This window comes from Aquila chrysaetos, chromosome 1 (assembly GCF_900496995.4).
Source record: "Aquila chrysaetos chrysaetos chromosome 1, bAquChr1.4, whole genome shotgun sequence".
Taxonomy (NCBI): domain Eukaryota; kingdom Metazoa; phylum Chordata; class Aves; order Accipitriformes; family Accipitridae; genus Aquila; species Aquila chrysaetos.
The window spans coordinates 57275616-57292732 of record NC_044004.1 but is presented as its reverse complement, the minus strand read 5'-3'; the positions used below and the strand labels follow the sequence as shown (position 1 = coordinate 57292732).

The window sequence follows — 17117 nt, the reverse complement described above, 5'->3', positions numbered from 1 at the left end:
TTTTTTCCTTTCTACAAGTCTCCATTTTCACTGTTACTGTTCAGGGAAATCCATCTCATCCAGCCACTGGCTGTCTCAGTGCCTTTGCTGCTGTGGGGATGTCCCTGCTCCTCTGCCCAATTTGGCCATGAGGAGTGCTGGCAGTGCCTCTGTGGGAAGCTTTGCAGTTTGGATGCCATTTCACTTATTTTTAATTTTTAACGTACTGGCGGCAGAGGCCTTGCCCACAGGACCTCAGTATGCCAAAACGAATGGAGCCAAATGGTGTTTTGGCCAGCTCCCTGTCCGCACCCTGCCACTGGATCTAAGCAGTGTTTGCTGAAGCTGGGCAAGCTCTGGGTGGGATTGCTGATTCTTATATGACACAGTGAGAAATGTTAAAAAGCCGGGCTGGCTCTTGCCTACAGAGAAAGTGGGTGGCTGCTGATGAGCATCAAAAAAATTAATTGCCGTTTATTGCCTGAGAAGGCAAATAGCTGCTTTCTCTGGCAAATGAGAGCTTAGAGTTGGCACGGGTAAATATTATCCTTCCCCACTGCCTCCAGTGTGTGAGGCGGTCCCCGAGCGAAGGTTTGAGAGGGGAGGGTTTGGCGAGCGGGGAGTGACCTGTACGGGGGCTTGAAAGGGCAGATCCCAGAACAAACACCGTTGCCAAACCCCTCTCCTCCCCGTTTGCTGGGAAGGTGTCTCCCTGTCTGGGACAGCCATCCCTCACCTGGCATGTGCGATGAGGAAGAGCTGCAAAGAGCTACTGAGATGAGTGAGGTCCCTGAACACAAGAATAAAAAATGAGCTCAGAAGGGAGCTGGCATCTCCTTTATTACTCACCGTGTGACAGCACCAACCTAAGCTGCTGTACACAACCCAGAGGCTTTAACTTGAGGTGACTTATTCCAGAAATAACATTTTCCCTCCTTCCCCCTCCACCCATTCCTCTCTTCCAAAGCGGTGGTGCCCTCTCCATCTGCTCGGCCCTTCCCCAGCCCAGCATGCGGGAACACTGGCAGCCCGATATTACCTCCCTGCCCGTGCCTGTCGGTGGCTTGCCTGGGGCAGCAGCAAGGAGCCGGGGGCCCCCCTGCAGACGTGCGAGGGAGGCGACAGTCATTTTGGGGAGACTCGCCCAAACCCAAGCAGACTTGCTACGATGCCACTGGAGTTGGCGTTGCCCCGCACTTGGCCATATGCCTGGTGCCGTGCCGAGCCCCTGCTTTTTCCAGTCGCGCTCGGTTATGTTCAGGAGGCACTACTCTGCCTCCCTAAAAAAAAAAACAAAACAGAACCAAAAAACCTTGTGAGATGCAGAAAGGGTGTTTTAACAAAATGAGTCAAATGAAAGCGTTTTCATACGAGCTCCACTCTCTAATGTCACAGTGTGGTCAAAGTGAAGAAACAAAAGGTCGGATGTTTTTAAGGCTTAAATAATTAATTTTTAGCACAAACAAGGCATAAGGGCTGACATGGGACCAGACCTGACACTGCCTGAGTAGCAGCGGGTGCTATTAGATGTGTAAAAGCAGGGAAACTGGGACTCTTTGAGGAGCCGGTAATGGTCTGTTCATGGTAAAGCTGGACACAAAAAAGGCATTCAGACACAAAATCAGTGCAATTAGTAAGAACAACTCTTCTCGCAAGCTCAGCCTTTTTGCAAAAACTGCCTGTATCATCGCCTCCCACTCGCAATGAAGAATACAAGGGGCCTTTTCTGAATTACCTGACTCTATTTCATTTATATCTAAACATCTTGAAATCACGTGATGGTGCCGCAGCCTTCTCCAGAAAAATGCTGCTTTAAACAGAAATCTCTCTGCCTGTAGAACTATAAAAAATGTATGACTCTGTAAACATGAACTAAAAGGGCTGAATTTATCCTTCCTGTAACTTTGATAAAGCTGATGCTATGGTCTGTGTCTGTATGAATGAAATCAGCCTGAACGGCAAGGGAGCCGAATTTGTACTAGATTATTGCAAATGTTTGCAGATACTCTGCTTTGCTACCAGAAGCACATTGCTGTCGTGCAAATTTTAAGTACCATGTATCACATAAAACTAGAAATAGGAAGCTCTGTTTTTTTTAAATGACTGCATATCAAGTATTCATTATAAACACCCAGCTTTGTGAGGCATTAGGAAACTGCTATCGCTTACATTTTAAGAGCTCGCTTGCAGACCAGCAGTCTCTAGGAAAACACAGAATTTGAACCTTGATTTTGCAATGGGGTGGTTTAAATGGTTAGTTTTGGTGAATTTTTGCTGTTCCGGATTTTAAGCAAAGTTATTGTTCTGCTGCTGTCTCTTCAGGAATGGTGCTGCTATTTTTACTTCCCTGTGAATGGCAAAAACATAAAGCAAGCTGGCATCAAGGATTGTGCTTTATAAGAAAAGAAAGAGGAAAGATAAAATGGCTACATATGGCAATATGGACAGTTTCCAACTTAATGGAAATAAAAGAGTCCGATTTTTGCAGCATATACCAAGAATTGAACTGTATTTTTATGCAAATGCTATAGAAAATGCAGCTCAGCAAAGGCTGTTTTCCTAACATTGGCTGGAAAGCATTTTGAGTGCCTAAAGACTTACATTTTCCATGAGAACTTGGTGAGAAAGAATATAAAGAGGTAATAGAGCGTCTAAAAACATTATGCCTACCACAGTTTTGTTTTTTTTAAAATCCAAGTTTCATCTCAAGAATCAGCTAAAAGGAGGAAACACTACTGAGCCTTTAACAAGCCTAAATACTGATTATTCCTTGCTATTTTGATTTTTTTTTTTTAAATGCAGGTCAAGACCAATTTGTTTGTGAAGTGAAACACCAGAAAAATGGTGTACATCTGCACAGCATGATCCAGCCCTGAGGGCAGCCACCGGAGGTACTTTGGGTGCAATATAGCTTTGATAGCATGGAGCTTTATATAGCAGAGCGGAAAGGCAAAATATAGCAGCACGGCACTGGTGCACAGTGCTAATCCATCTCTGCTACTGAGAGGTAGCAGGTACCTCTGTGTTGAATGACACTGTTGCCATATCGACTGAAAGACTCATTGCATGTGGTGAATAAGATGGTACCACTATCAGAGGGAGCCCCATAATCTCGAAAAACCTTTGGGATAGGGTAATTGGGACACACATTGGGGTATGGATGAGCGTGGCTCAGAATGAGGATGCTCCTTAGAGAAATAGCTGAAGGACCCGAGCCCCTTTACTAGCACGGGTAGGATGGGCTGACTTCCTATGTATTCTGTTAATGTGAAAATAAATCATGCGGCGTTAAGCCTGGGAGTCTGTGCAGGGTATCCCAGGGAGTCTATCAAGGAAAAATTTCTAGAATAAGTCTGAAGGAAATGAACTTGCCGTTACGGTGTCCCAGAAAGGAGAGAGAAGGAGTTTTCGGCTGTCTGCCTGTCACAGTAACTTCTCGATATACCTGTTTGCCATTAGAGCTAATTGTGACTAAAGGAGACCGTCTCCTGCCAATAGGCAGAAAGTGGCAATATATAAGCGTAAACCAAACTGAAGAGCGGCACGCTAGAGACCTGCCAGGGAGGGGGAGCTGATGGGTAAAATATAGAGCCGTATTTAAGGCAGACATCTGTTTTATAAGCGGCACAACAGGAAGGCCGTAGGGACTGGGTGATGCCATTTCTCAATTTGTGTGGGCGAGGCTGGTGCCATTTGTGTAGTGGAGGGTGGCTGTGGAGAGGTGGTCAGATAGATCGGAGGAGCAGTGGGATGGATTGCAGAGGCAGGTTATAATTTCACCTGTGGATGCCAGAGCGGGGGCTGTACCAGCCATACGTGCTCCCAAGATCCATGACGGGGTCAGGATTTGCGGGAACTACAAAGCCACCGTAAATCCCCGGCTGCGGATAAATACCCAATTCCTACACCGTAAGATTCATTCACAGAAGTTTTGAGAAAGGGGGAATTCACATCTTCAAGTTGGTCCCCGGTCTCCCAAAAGGATCTGACAGTGCACGTACCCAAGGGGCTATTTACAAACATGACATTAACCCTCTGAGTGGCCAGTCCATATGCCACAGGATGAGGGGGTCAGAGTTAGCTGGTTTTTTGGATAATGTATTAATGAATGGGATGAGCTTAGAGGAACACTTCTAAAAGCTGGAGGAGATGCTACAGAGATTGCAAATATATGGCTTTACTATTAACAGAAGTAAGCACATCTCATTTCACTAGACTTATATGGAGCACTGTATAGGTGCAGAAGCAATCCACTTATTAAAAAGGAAAACAAAAATGACTAAGAATGTACCAGTACCACAGAATACCGCTTCTGGTCACATTAAGCTGTTATAGTTTAAAAGTTTGCTCCAAATATGTTAGCTTTGATCAGCTTGATGTCTGGCTTGTTTTAAAAAAAACCCATCATTCCAAAGAGTGAAATTAGATATTTTGACAATCAAATAGCTTGAGCCCTCTGATACATTTTATTCTTTAGCATTAACATTAATACCTCTACTAGAAGGGCTGGTTCCTGTAATTTCAAACATCTACTAAGAGATAAGTAAAAAACCCCATATCATTATCTTACTGAACTTTTTCAAAACTGGCCAGTGTTCCTCTTAAATAATACTGCTCTGCTTTCCTTCTTTCACTACAAAAACCTTTTGCCCATCATTTGTGGATAAATGCGAAAATGACCTGTTGGGATGAAAATATTGTCCTCATCACCAATCCAAAACTACTGCTAGAAGCATTGAGGCTGAGAATATGCATTTCTCTGCTGGCAGAAGCCAGATAGCAGACACTGAATTTTGTTAGATGCGCATTTTACCAAAATATTATTTTAGAATAGACCCTCAAATATACTTTCTTGTACTCATGGGGGGGGGGGGGAAGCAGTTCAGTGTATACAGACTTCTTCTTAGTAGTGCTAAAGAAATTGTTCTGGAAACAAGAAATAACTCCATTTTGGTTATAGTTATACACTCTGGACTTTAGGGATGGCCACATTATATCACCGGTGGCCAGCTTAAGCCAGAGCGCTTTTGGAAAATTGATGTTTTCCTCGGTTCTTTGTCAGGGAGAATACTAGGGACAATAAAAAAAGCTTACAAAGAGACACACCAGTGTAATTACCTGAGTAGCACCAAGAGACTATTAAATTGAAAAGGAGGCAAAATTCATTTTGCGTGCCTGCTGCTCTACCCCAGGGTAGACACAGGCAGCAGTTTGTGTCCTCACAGCAGGTCGTGGGACTTGCTGGGGCAGGGCATGCTGTCATCCAGGGACGTGTGCCATGCCATCGCGTGTTAATTTTGCAGGGGGGGAGAAAACCCATTGCTTTCACTGCTGGCTGGTGCGTATTGCCAGTGCTGGGATGGGATGTGCGGGACAGAAACCTGTGCTGTAAAACAGCCCAAGCGGTTCATGAAGCAAAATTTGCTGAAACCAGACCCAGCCGACCCCCGTGCCAACCGCAGTCCTGGGCTGCCCACCCTGCCGACAGGACCGGCCAGGCGCTTCGGGAGGGAGACGGTGGGAGAGACCTGCTTTGGTGTACTGCTACAGCTTCCCTTGGCTCACACAGGTTGGCTGTGCAGAAACAGTCCCCAAGGTATCTCTGACATAACACGTTCCCTGTGCTGAAATCAGGCAGACTCAAAACATCTGGCAATGGAAAATCCCCCCGTATGGGTTCCTGCTTCCCCCATGTAATGCCCTAAGTTTCTGCTCGGGGATGACGGTTCTGGTATGCAATTGGATGAGGCAGGGAAATTTGATAAAAGGCACAGTAAAACAGTGACTTATATAGTAGAGGTTAAAGGGGGTGCAATGAAGAGATGCGCTGATTAATTGTCTAGAGAAAAGCTAGAGCAGATGTAATATGTGGCTCCAGAAGTTAATAAAAATCGCTTCGTCTTTACAGATTTTTTTTGTGTCAGAAAGTGATAGCCAAGAAAAGGAGAAGATGGAAAGATGTGCTGGGTTCCAGAAGGAATGAAGAACAAGAGAAAAAAATCGGACATCAGTTTCCCTCCCTGATCCAGTACTGACCACTGTGAATTCAGAGAGCTCCCCCAAGGTTAGACTTGTGATTTATTTTTCTATTGGGGATGTCATTTGGGTAACGTACGAGGGAGAAGCATGCTGTATTGACAAGCTGTGCTTTAAAGCTTACAGTGCTGCTGATTTCTAGCTCGCTGAGTAAAAAGCGTCTTAAGATTTTGTTCTTCGTTTCAATCATGATTATGGCACAGTGGGGGCTGATGGTCCTTCTGTGGCCGCTTCCTTGCAAGAGTTACTGGGTTTTAACTTCTTCATGTATATCAGCCACCTAACTGTTTGGAAACAGCTTATAGAAATGAATATGAGAGATAACTGCAGCAATCTAAAAAAAAAAACTGGGTAGAAATTAATTGAAAAAGTGAATTGTAATAATCTCCTTTAGATTTTTGCAACGGGCAGAATAAATGACTTAAAACTGATAATATTCTTTGTCAGAGAGACAGTACCTCGCTCACTTGGAAGAAAAACACCCACAAACCTTTAAGAGGCAGGTCCCTAACAGACCGCGAGCACCCACCCTTCCCCACAGCGTGACCGCTCGCTTGGCCACGAGCCACGGTTTGGTCCAGGTAAAAGGATGCTACCCAGCTGATGGCCCAAGGGGAATCTGGCCCGATACTGACTGTGTTGGTTTGCTGACACCCAGGCAAAGGCAGGAGAGGGTCTCTGTCAGATCCTCTGTGCTGCAGGTTTGGTGCATGAGCAGAGGGCTGGGGGTATGCCTTCCCCAAAGGCAGAAGGGTGGCCCTGGACAGCCCTTTGCCTGTTTCTTTAAGGGCTAAGCCTTGCAAGATGTTTATACTCCAGCTGCCTGCTTTTACAGTCTGCCACGTTTTTCTCCTATGTGATTCAAAAAGGAGAAAAAACGTCAGGTTGTAATGATCAGCTCACTCCTCCTAGAGGGATGAAAATTCGCTCCTTTGGAGGCCATTAGTATCGCTGAAGATTACTATTTAAATGCTTATCTCTTATGGACTGTCCCTGTAAGTCTCAGAGCTGTCTGCACCTTTACCACTGCCAAATCACAAGCTGAAGGGGAAAGAGAGCTTTTCTTGAAGCTCTAGCTCTGGGATTCGTGTGATTAAGCCGGATTCTCATTTTCCATTGAAAAAGTAAGTTTCCAGCTGCTGTGATTGCAAAGAAAAGGTTGAAAGTGTAAGCCCTAAGTATGCAAAGCAAGAGAAGCAAATATAGAGAAGATGAGGGTTTTTTTTTCATTTAGTCCTGTGTTTTGAACTACTTCTCCTTTCTCCAGGAGGCTGATTCATTCTTTCAAATGGATTGTGCTGGCGATACTGTATTTTTTTGTTCCCCAAGGGATAACTTCAGAGCTTTTCTTTCAAAACCACTTTGCCCAGTTTAGACATCTCTTACAAAAACTAAATGAGAAGGAATTTGTAAGAAAAATTAATGATCTGCTACATAAATTTTTTACAACTTCGTACACGGATGGAGTGGGTTTGTAGAATTACAGAATTGCAGTGACTAATAATAGTAATAAAGTGTCTGATTGTATTAATGTGGTTAAAGATAGTCATAATACTCTCATTGTCTTTGCCGTTTTCCCGCTCCTTGCTGTGACATCAGCCCATCCCAGACCATCACATCCTGCTCATGGATGTGTCTTTGTTGATAAATAATGAGTCATTATACGCTCTGCTCTATGACTTGTACAGCTGTATTGCCCAATTTTCCTCTCTCCAGAGCGAAATCCCCCTTTGCAAGGATTTAGCATGCCTTTAAAACAGCAAAGTTTATCTGGTGACAAATGTACACTTCAGCAGAAGGAGGAATGGATGAAGTAAGTTTCTTTCTGGATGTCTGGTACCTGGAGTAGGCTCACCTGCTCTAAATTATGTATTTTTATTAATGACAACCCCCCCCACCACTTTGTACTGATGGCACAATCCACCGCATACTGAAGCCGTGATTTCCATGGATAGTCCCTGCGGGGCACATTCGATCCAAAGACCCAAAGAGTCCTGCTGCCACACAGGCATCAAAACTCTGTACAAAATATTTTGATGTGTACATGTAAACAGATACACATGGAAGTTACATGTTTTCTCCACAAACACCAAACTGATTTAGTAATACCAAAATAAAAACTTTTTGCTCTCCAGCATGCTGCTACCTACACAGCACACTCAGGAAGCTCTCCCAAAAAAATGGATAACAAAATGTATTTAAAAAGTGCAAGAAACAATTGTCATGTTCTCTAAAAAGACAAAAATGCCTATGCACCCTTTGCTATGACACTGAGAAGACTGAAGAAGTACCATGAGCAGCCTGGGACTCCAAATAGCTGATTTGCATAGTTGGGAGGTAGTTGTTTTCTTTCATTTTAATTTAAAAGTATGATCAAGCATGTGGCATAGCAAACTTCTAGCTCTGCAGACCTGCTGAACTAATATGAATTTCTTATCAACAGCCAATGTGCAATCCGGTATGCCTACTTTGTACAGATGAGTTGGGGGGAAAAGATCCAAAGGTATAACAGATCTTCAGTGAGGCAAGACATGTGATGCGTTTGGTTTTCCTTCCTCCATTTTAATCGGTTATTTTGCAGCTCACCCGTGCAAAGCGTGAGAGATCAGGTGGCCTGGGGAGTGGCAATGAAGTATTCCTGGATAAAGGAGGGACAGCTGAAAACCAGAACAAAACATATGGTCCCTGGAGCTGCTTTCTGGATGGATGGCCTTCAGCCCCTGCTAACATCTCTGTCGCCATGCCCTGCCTTTGCTTTCTCCAGATTGAGGGCCCCAAACCCCAGCTTGTCAGCTGCCAGACATAAGCTGCACATAGGCAGGGGTCTGGTGTCAAACAAACCTTGGGCCAAAATCTTGGCCGTAAGTCTTGCTCTGCTGGTGACCCCCCCGCTATGGGGCTGCAGCTCTGTCCCTCAACAGCTTTCCATGCCTCCTTCCCTGTCCGTAAGCGCAGAGGTGGTAATACCCATCCCACAAGCATGACGTGAGATGGTCAGGTATTGAACAGGTATGCTGCTATCAAGCGATATCTACACTTGCAAAATATTGCATACTGGTGTTCAGGGGTGGTTGAGTGGGGGTGGTTTACTGATGCCCGTCACCCCGCTGGCAGAGCCTGCGTGTCGCCTTGAGCGTGCCCTTCCTCGGGGTCTGGCCTGCAGAGCCTCCTTCGTGCACATCTCTTTTCAATTAGACCTAAAGTGATCAAGGAAAGTCCCATCCTGACTCTCTCCCACAATCAGCCTGAGCGAAGCGTTCTCACCCCTGCCCATTCACCACAAGCTGGCCTGGGGCGGGTGCCAGGACGCCGCTCTCACCTTGCCAATAAACCTCCTGCAGAAATTAAGATGTTTTGACTGCAACAAACCAGCGTATTTCACCACAAACCAACTCTGTTGACGGCTTGTGCGCCTGCTGCTTTCTTCCCTGTATCACAGCCGCCTCCTTTGGGTTTCTGGGGGCTGGGGGCACCACAAAGCCCCTTGCTCGTGGTGCACCAATGATGGCAAACCTGGGGAAAGGCACTCCCTCTTCCCTAGCCCCAGTTAAGAGCCTTTCTCGTGCAGAGGAGGGGACTAGGTTTGGGCAAACAGAGAAGTGCCCCTGCAGCTGTGCATGGGAGATGAGTCAACTGCCCATTCGCTACCTCTCTCTCTGTTCCTTCTGATGTATTTTTGGGTGGAAGAATCGCAAATTTGATTTGTTAAATAGGTTTAAAAAAATGTAAATGATAATTATAAAATTCCATGAGTCTTTTTTTTCCATGATAAATTTTATGTAGCTGGCAGTTAAAATAAGTGATTACCCCATAAATACCATTTTAATAGCCTAGTCAACGGTGTAGCCTCTGCTGTTCTGAGATTTTTATCTCAGAAAAGGGAGGGAAAAATCCTTTCCCGTGGATTTATATTGCTGTAGCGGCTGCTGCGGCTCGTTACTTGCCGAGTAATTTGGGGGGAATGTATTCCTCTAACACAGGCAGCTGCAGATGAGTGAGCATGGATGCTGGTGGGGGCTGGCCACCCTGCGCCCATGCAGCCAGCTATGCCCTGGCCGGTTGTGACCCCGGCCAGCACATCGAGTGCTCCAGCTGATGCTTTTGGGGTAACAACATCATGTTTTCCAAAGCCGGTCATTCCTCCACACAAGCACCATCCTGCTCCATCGGCAACGGCCGGGCAGGCCAGGACCCTGCCAACGTCCTTGTCGCTAAGGCAGAGAGAGATGAGTTTGACGGATGGACTCTTCAATGGATAAGGAATTGGCTGGATGGCCGCATCCAAAGAGTTGCAGCTGATGGCTCGATGTCTAAATGGAGATCAGCAACAAGGGGTGGCCCTCAGGGGTCTGTATTGGGACTGGTACTTTTCAGTATCTTTATTAATGCCATAGACAGCGGTGTTGAGTGCTCCCTCAGCAAGTTTGCGGGTGACACCAAGCTGAGTGGTGTAGTTATTTGCTTGAGGGAAGAGTTGACATCTGGAGGGGCCTTGACAGCCTGGAGAAGTGGGCCCATGCGAACCTCAGGAAGTTCAACAAGGCCAAGGGCAACCTTATTGCGGCCTTTCTGTATACAAAGGGGGCTTCTAAGAAAGATGGAGAAAGACTTTTTACCAAGACCTGTAGTAACAGGACAAGGGGTAACAGTTTTAAACTGAGAGAGGGGGACATAAGGAAGAAATGCCTTATGATGAGGGTGGTCAGGCACCGGAACAGGTTGCCCAGAGGAGGTGTGGATGCCCCCTCCCTGGAAGTGTTCCAGGCCAGGTTGGATGGGGCTTTGAGCAACCTGGTCTGGTGGAAGGTGTCCCTGCCCATGGCGGGGGGGTTGGACTAGATGATCTTCAAGGTCCCTTCCGACCCAAAACATCCTGTGAGGCGGGCCTGGGGCGCCCTGGGATTTCAACTAACAAACCGCTCCAATACACCACAAACACACCCCCGGATCCCCCCCCCCCCCCCCCCCATTTCCTAGGCAGGGGCCGCGGCGGTCGTCCCCTCAGGCAACCTGCGACGCCGCGGCCGCTGCGGGGGCGGCCGGCGAAGCCGCCGCTCCCCAGGCCGGAGACCGCGCTCCCCCTGCCCGGGCTGCCCGCGGCGGCCGGCGGGGTGCTGCGGGCGGGGCGGCGGCGCGGCGGGGCGGCGGCAGGGGGCGCTGCGGCCCCGCCGTTGCGGCGGCGGCGGCGCGGGGGCGGCGGGAGCGTTGATCCTAATTGGAGCCGACGCGCGGCTGCTCCATAATCCTCCGACATCCCCCCGCCGGCTCGTAATTCCTGGGCGGGCGCTGCCGCCGGCTCCGCGGGGGAGCCGCCGCCGCCGCCGCAGCCGGGCAGGTGTTGCCGCCGGGCGGGTCGCGCCGCGTCGCGTCGCGCTGTGCCGCGCCGCCTCCCCGCCGCGGGGGGCCCGGCGGCCATGTTGTCCCCTGGCGCGGCGGCGCTACCGCGGCCGGCGGCCGTAAGGGCCTCGCTCACCGGCAGCGTGACGAAGCGGAAAGGTGCGGGGAAGACACCCGCCGCCCCTGGGGGTTAATAATTAAGCGTTCGAAGTTCCTTTATATCTTTAATTGGCGCACGTAGCCCAGGTGCGGCGCGTGCGAGCGTTGGTGTCGCTTTCGTAGAGGCGAGAGATGGCGGAGCCGCCAGGCAGGGAGCTCCCGGCCCCCCGACAAAGCCCGGCCGCCGCGGCCAGGCCTGCGCCTCCCTGCCTTGGCTCCCCGCGTTTCCCTCCCGCGCCCGGCCCCGCCGCATCCCCCAGAGGGGAGGGTGGGGGTCTGCCCTCCCAGAGAGCCGGTCCTTGTCCTCAGCGAGGGGCCATGGCACCCACGGGTGGCCAGTGGCTGGAGTCGGGGCACCACAGGAGCCTTCCTTAAGTAAACTGAATGCTGGTCGTACCCTGTTGGGTGTCTCACAGGCCAGTTGAGCTCCTACGCTGTTTGGAAGTCAGTGTTTTGCTGGAGAGACTGCTTGTGGCTGGGCAGTGTTTGAGGGAAAAGTACGGAGCGACAGGGTCAGGGCCTAAACTCACATTTGCGTAGGTACCAGTAATTCCAGTAATAACACACGTGACTTTGCAGGTTGCATTGGAGCCCTTCCCTTTGGCGTAGGCGAGGAGTTGCAGAGTTCAGCATGGCCGCTGGTCAGTAGGAGAGGCTGCCAAGTGCTTTGTCTTCCCTCCCATCGCATCTGTCTGGGGGTTTGTCTGAGAGGAGGTAGAGTTTTTTTGCTCTATGCACTCCGTGATCGAAGCGTATACGTTGATTTTGCTCATGGGGTGTGTGGGGCCCCTGGACCTTGCACAGGTCATGTGCCAGGGCCAAGGCAATTTGTGCGTGTGTTTGGTGGGATGGGACAGAGATCCAGGGGCTGCTGGCTCCCAGTCCTGCTGTTCCAGGCTGGCAGGCTGGTATTACCAGATGAGCACTATCTGTCTCTGTATTTGTGTAGGTGCTCATTTTTTCTTCTCCATGTGAGCACACAAATTAGTCTTGCTAGGGTCTGCATGCTTCTGCAGGTTTGCCAGAAGTGGAAATATGAATTGTTCAAGCTCAGTCTTAAATGTTTGGACTCTAAGGTTGTTTCCACCCTCGTTTTAAACAGATGTAAATCTAGAGTTAACTCTGCTGAAGGAAGAGTTATGCAGCACAAAACCACTGTGCATGTCTGTGAACAGATACAGCTGACTGTCGGAGAAATAAAAATAATGAAGTAGCGGTGAATAAGCCGGGCACCTTACTTTCAACCATAATAAGCAGAGTTTCTGAGAAGCAGATGTTCTCCTTCTTGCAAGTGTGGGTCTCTAGCTGAACATGGTTGAGAAGGCAGTGAGGTCCCCTGAAGCCTGTGTGAGGCATGAATGTATGTACAGGCTTTAATGATGTCTTAGAGGCAGAGTTCCTGCAGTCTGATCCTTAGGCGCAGAAGTACAGTCTTAGATACACTGCCAGACGTGTTACAGACATGGATTGGCTTTACAGGGATCTGCCTTTGCATGTCTCCTCGTGTGCCATAAGCTATTAAGGCAAGATTCATGGATGTATTCTTCTGCAGCTTCGTTCTCTTGGGGCAGATTTATATCCCTAGGTGGGTCCTGTAAGCACTGGTGCCATACATTACACATTCTGCTGATTGCTAGTGCTGCAGTGTAACGTGTAAAGGGCTCTTTCAGTCCTTTACACCAGGTAGTGGTGCCATTTTCTACAGGACTGGGCAGCAATACTGCCCAGGGTATTGTTGTGTATTAGTGGCATTGATGAAGGTTTCTCTTGTCCTTTCACTTTAACATGCTCCCTGATCCCACAAAATAGCTGTGTACTGAACTGGGACAATGCTTCTCTGACCTTTACATGAGCCCAGAACAAGCATGAGGAGAAACTCTTTACCTAGTCTGCTCCTCTATTGTTTCTGCATTTGGACTTTAGGTAAACCTGGCCTCTAAGAATACTCCATTCTCAAATGCTTCTGTTTTTTTCTTGTGGCCACCTAGAAAAGACTGTTTATCTTATGCTTTAAAGAGGTTTGCTTTACAGGAGTTTCTAACTATTTTCTGTATTTAAATAGCTTTTCTGTTTCTTTGCATTGACTTTCTTCCCCATATAACACCTGCGTGCTTTCTTCTCTGGTATCTCACAGTCACCTAGAATGGAAAGCAAGGATGTATTTATTTATCTTTGCTGTTACACTGTCAAAGAACATCCCGCATTCCCCAACAAGAATATTATTTTCCCTTTTTGTGTGCTTACTATTGGATCTTCACTTGTGCTCCCAGCCCCTGCACATTTTAATACCTTTTTAGCTATTCTCTTTTCAAAATCCATCAAGTTTTTGTTCCTCCCCCCCCCCCCCCCGCCCGCCCCCAGCCCCCGCCTTTACCTTCTGGAGTTCTTTTTGAATTTCTTCTTTTTCATTCTGTGGCTGTTTGAAGTACTGGTTCTGCTTTGTCATTGTGTCTTCCAGCTTCTTCATGTTGGCTGTCAGGTTCCTCGTCACAGCTTCACTTTTTAGCCATTTCCCTTCTGTGCAAAGCTGCTGGTAAACTTTGAAAGAGCTTGCTATCTCTTCTAGTTGTGCTTCTAGGGTGTTTAGTTTGCACACGCCCTATAGCCTTTTCAGTTTGGAGCTGAGTGTTACCTGGAGTTGGTCACTGTAGTGTGAAAGGTTTTTTATTCTTCTGAATGTTTGCACTTGCAAATGCTGAACAAGCTGTGTGTCATCCTGGGAATGGTACATCTTCTGTAGTGTTGCTGCTCAGGGGTATGGGCTCATGCTCCTCTAACACAGATGCAAGTGCTGAAATGGTTTCTGTATTCAGTAATTGTGTCTTTCTGTAGGTTTAATAATTTGTCCCTTAAAGCCTTGGCTGTTTAGGGAAGGTCTGTGAAGATGAGTTAATAAAGATTTGCATTGTGGTCTTGTGATCCAAGGCAGTGGACTCTTTTGTGGATACTAGTTGGTAGAATATACCATAAATATTGGCCAGTGCCTTGTTCTGCATATAACATGGGTCTGGAGGAAAAACAAGAGGTTTAAACAAGCATTTACCTGTCTCCTACTGTCTTCAACAGTGACGTACATACAGTCTGGGGGACTCGACTTTATGATTTGGGATTGACCTGGAGACTTCTGGATCTTTCCCACTTTTGTCATACCAGTTTTGGTATATATACACTTATATATCTGTTTCCTCTAGTAAATGGTATTGCTGATATTTACCAGCAGCAGTTCTACAGACTCCTGAATTTTTTCCTTTTTGCCCTTCTAAACAAATTTCATTCTAATTTTGGTGTATGTATTTATGTAGCAGAGGGTGCCTCTTCATATTTACCAAAGTCAGTTCAGCTGCAGAAGCTCCTGAATCCAATTTGGCTCATTCTGTGGAAGAAAAGGAGCCAGCTACTAACCCAACCAGTCTTCATATAGATGTAGGATAACCGGTAACCAGAGTGTTTCCAAGCATGCCCACTGCCAGCCACACATGTATGTAACAAACTACACAAGCTTGTGGGAATGTGCTGGTGGTATCTCATGGACTTTACTGTCACCAGTGCAATCCATCTGTACCTTTCATTTCACATAGGCACTGCAGCAGGAGAAAAAAAAAAAAAAAAGGAAAAATCAGCTTCTGAGTGAAGAACTGTGGCTGTGGTTTTACTTACAGGAGAACAAAACAAAGGGGTCAGTACTATGGTGAGTAAGTGAGATGGCTAGTCTGTCCTTCAAAGGATAGTATTTGGTCCTCTTCTCCCTTCATGGGAAAAAATTCAGCAATCACATTTTTGATCCATAGTGATTGACTAGATCAGTTTTCTTACTTGAAAACTTGGTTCTTTCTTAAACAAAAATCTGGTCACTGGATCTCTCCAGTTCAGACTGTGTGGTTCTTCCTACAGCTAGACCTCAGCAAAGTGTTTTTAAGTAGCAGGTTTCCTGAAGAAAACAAATTTTCCAGGGAGACCAGATCTACTTTGGTGTGACATGAAAATTGGTGAAGGTTTATTACACACACCCCCCCCCCCCCCGCCAAATCAAAGAAAGGGAGAAAAGGAAAGGTTAAAAAGAAAAAAAGTTTTAATTTTGTGGGCATCTTTTTCCTTTTCAGGTCAAAAATAGAGAACAGAGGTTTTACTACTTTAAAGGCAAACGTTTCCTCTTTTTTTTTTTTTTTTTTTTTTTTCCCTTAGCCAAACCACCCCCTTAGCTTTTATTTCAAGTAGATTCAACTGCAATTTTTTCTGCCCATGATTGTTTTTTGTTTGGCCGTTGAACCAGATAATCCAATATTTGCACAGCTCTCCCTGGAGCTGCACAAAGAGGTAATGCTGTCATTATGACAGGTAGACCTCAGGAGATAACATGGAAGCACAGGGTCTCCTAGCAGAAGCTCCCTGGCCTTTAAATGTTCACTCTCAGATATTCAGGATTTCCCTGCAGATCTCTGGACTGTGTTATATTAGAGGGGGTTGAAGTGTCGAGGGTTCTACACTTTCCCGAAGGAAGGCAGAGGAAAAATCGTATTCAGCAACAGGGCATGGAGTTCCTGGGCTGTTCATCAGTATTTTTCCCCTCGGGAAAGATAAGGCTTCTAGTGCTAAATGGTAGGATTTACTCCTATATATATTTGAAATTTATTTTCTTTTTAGTTTGTAGTTTTTTATTGTTCTGAAAATGTGGCGACATGTATACATGTGGTTCTTGCTTAGGTCAATGTCCTTTGTTCTGTTTGTACAAAAATATTTATTCCTAATTAAACTTATCTTCTTCTGTTTGCACTAAAACATCTTGGACTCGTGAAAACTGCCTGACCTGTGAAGCTGTCTGCTTGGGCAGATGGCTTTTGCAGATCACTTAGTTTGCATGTGGAAATTCAAAGTTTTTCCTCTCTGGCTTAGATGGTTAGTAGTATAAATTTTCTAAGAAAATGCCCACTGTCAAAAGCAGCTGTAGGTTTTGTGCTTGTGAAACCTATTTGCACAAATATTATAAGCCACCAAAGTCTCCACCCAAAGCTGCCACAGTTGCTCAGATCTTCCAACAATTACAATCTAATTAGACCCGGCATTCAAAGTTGCCTCCAGCATTTGAAACAAAAGTAATTTAGCGGTAATAAAAGTGGTAGATTGACAGCTCTGGAGGCTGAACTCGACTTATCCGCAAAACATACCCAGGGTGGGAAAGAGCTACAAGAATCACTGCAATGACTGTCTGAAGGGCTTGACCCCTTGCCTTGAAATGACAACCTCCAAGGGATGAACATATGGGTAATTTTCTACAGGTCCCTCTACTGCCGCTGCCAAGAGTGCTGCTAATTACTGACAATAATTAGTATATTGTCTGTGGCATGAATACTTTTCCACTAGGAAAAACACCTGATTCGTTGTATGATAACAATCAAATGCCCATCATGTAGTGATGGTGTTTATGAAGTTAAGAATTATTCTGAATTTGAACTGCAGCCTGTGAGGTGAAAGGCTTTATCCTATTACCAGTCCCCTGAATCATTTAGTCTACGGTGTGTAAGGCACAGGGCTGTGATTACCAATTCATTTCATAAAGGCCAACCATTTAAAATTCTCTCAAACTAGCAGCTGCTCGAGGAATGAAAAAG

The 17117-nt window shown here is 46.6% G+C and overlaps 1 long non-coding RNA gene across 1 annotated transcript in view; it reads left to right on the top strand.

The window, feature by feature from the left end:
• The first annotated feature begins 5930 nt into the window (after positions 1-5930).
• Positions 5931-17117, top strand: part of LOC115346986 — a 53641-nt gene continuing 42454 nt past the window's right edge. The window contains exon 1 of the long non-coding RNA XR_003925341.1: positions 5931-6043. This is a non-coding gene — a long non-coding RNA (uncharacterized LOC115346986). The remainder of the gene's footprint in view (positions 6044-17117) is intronic.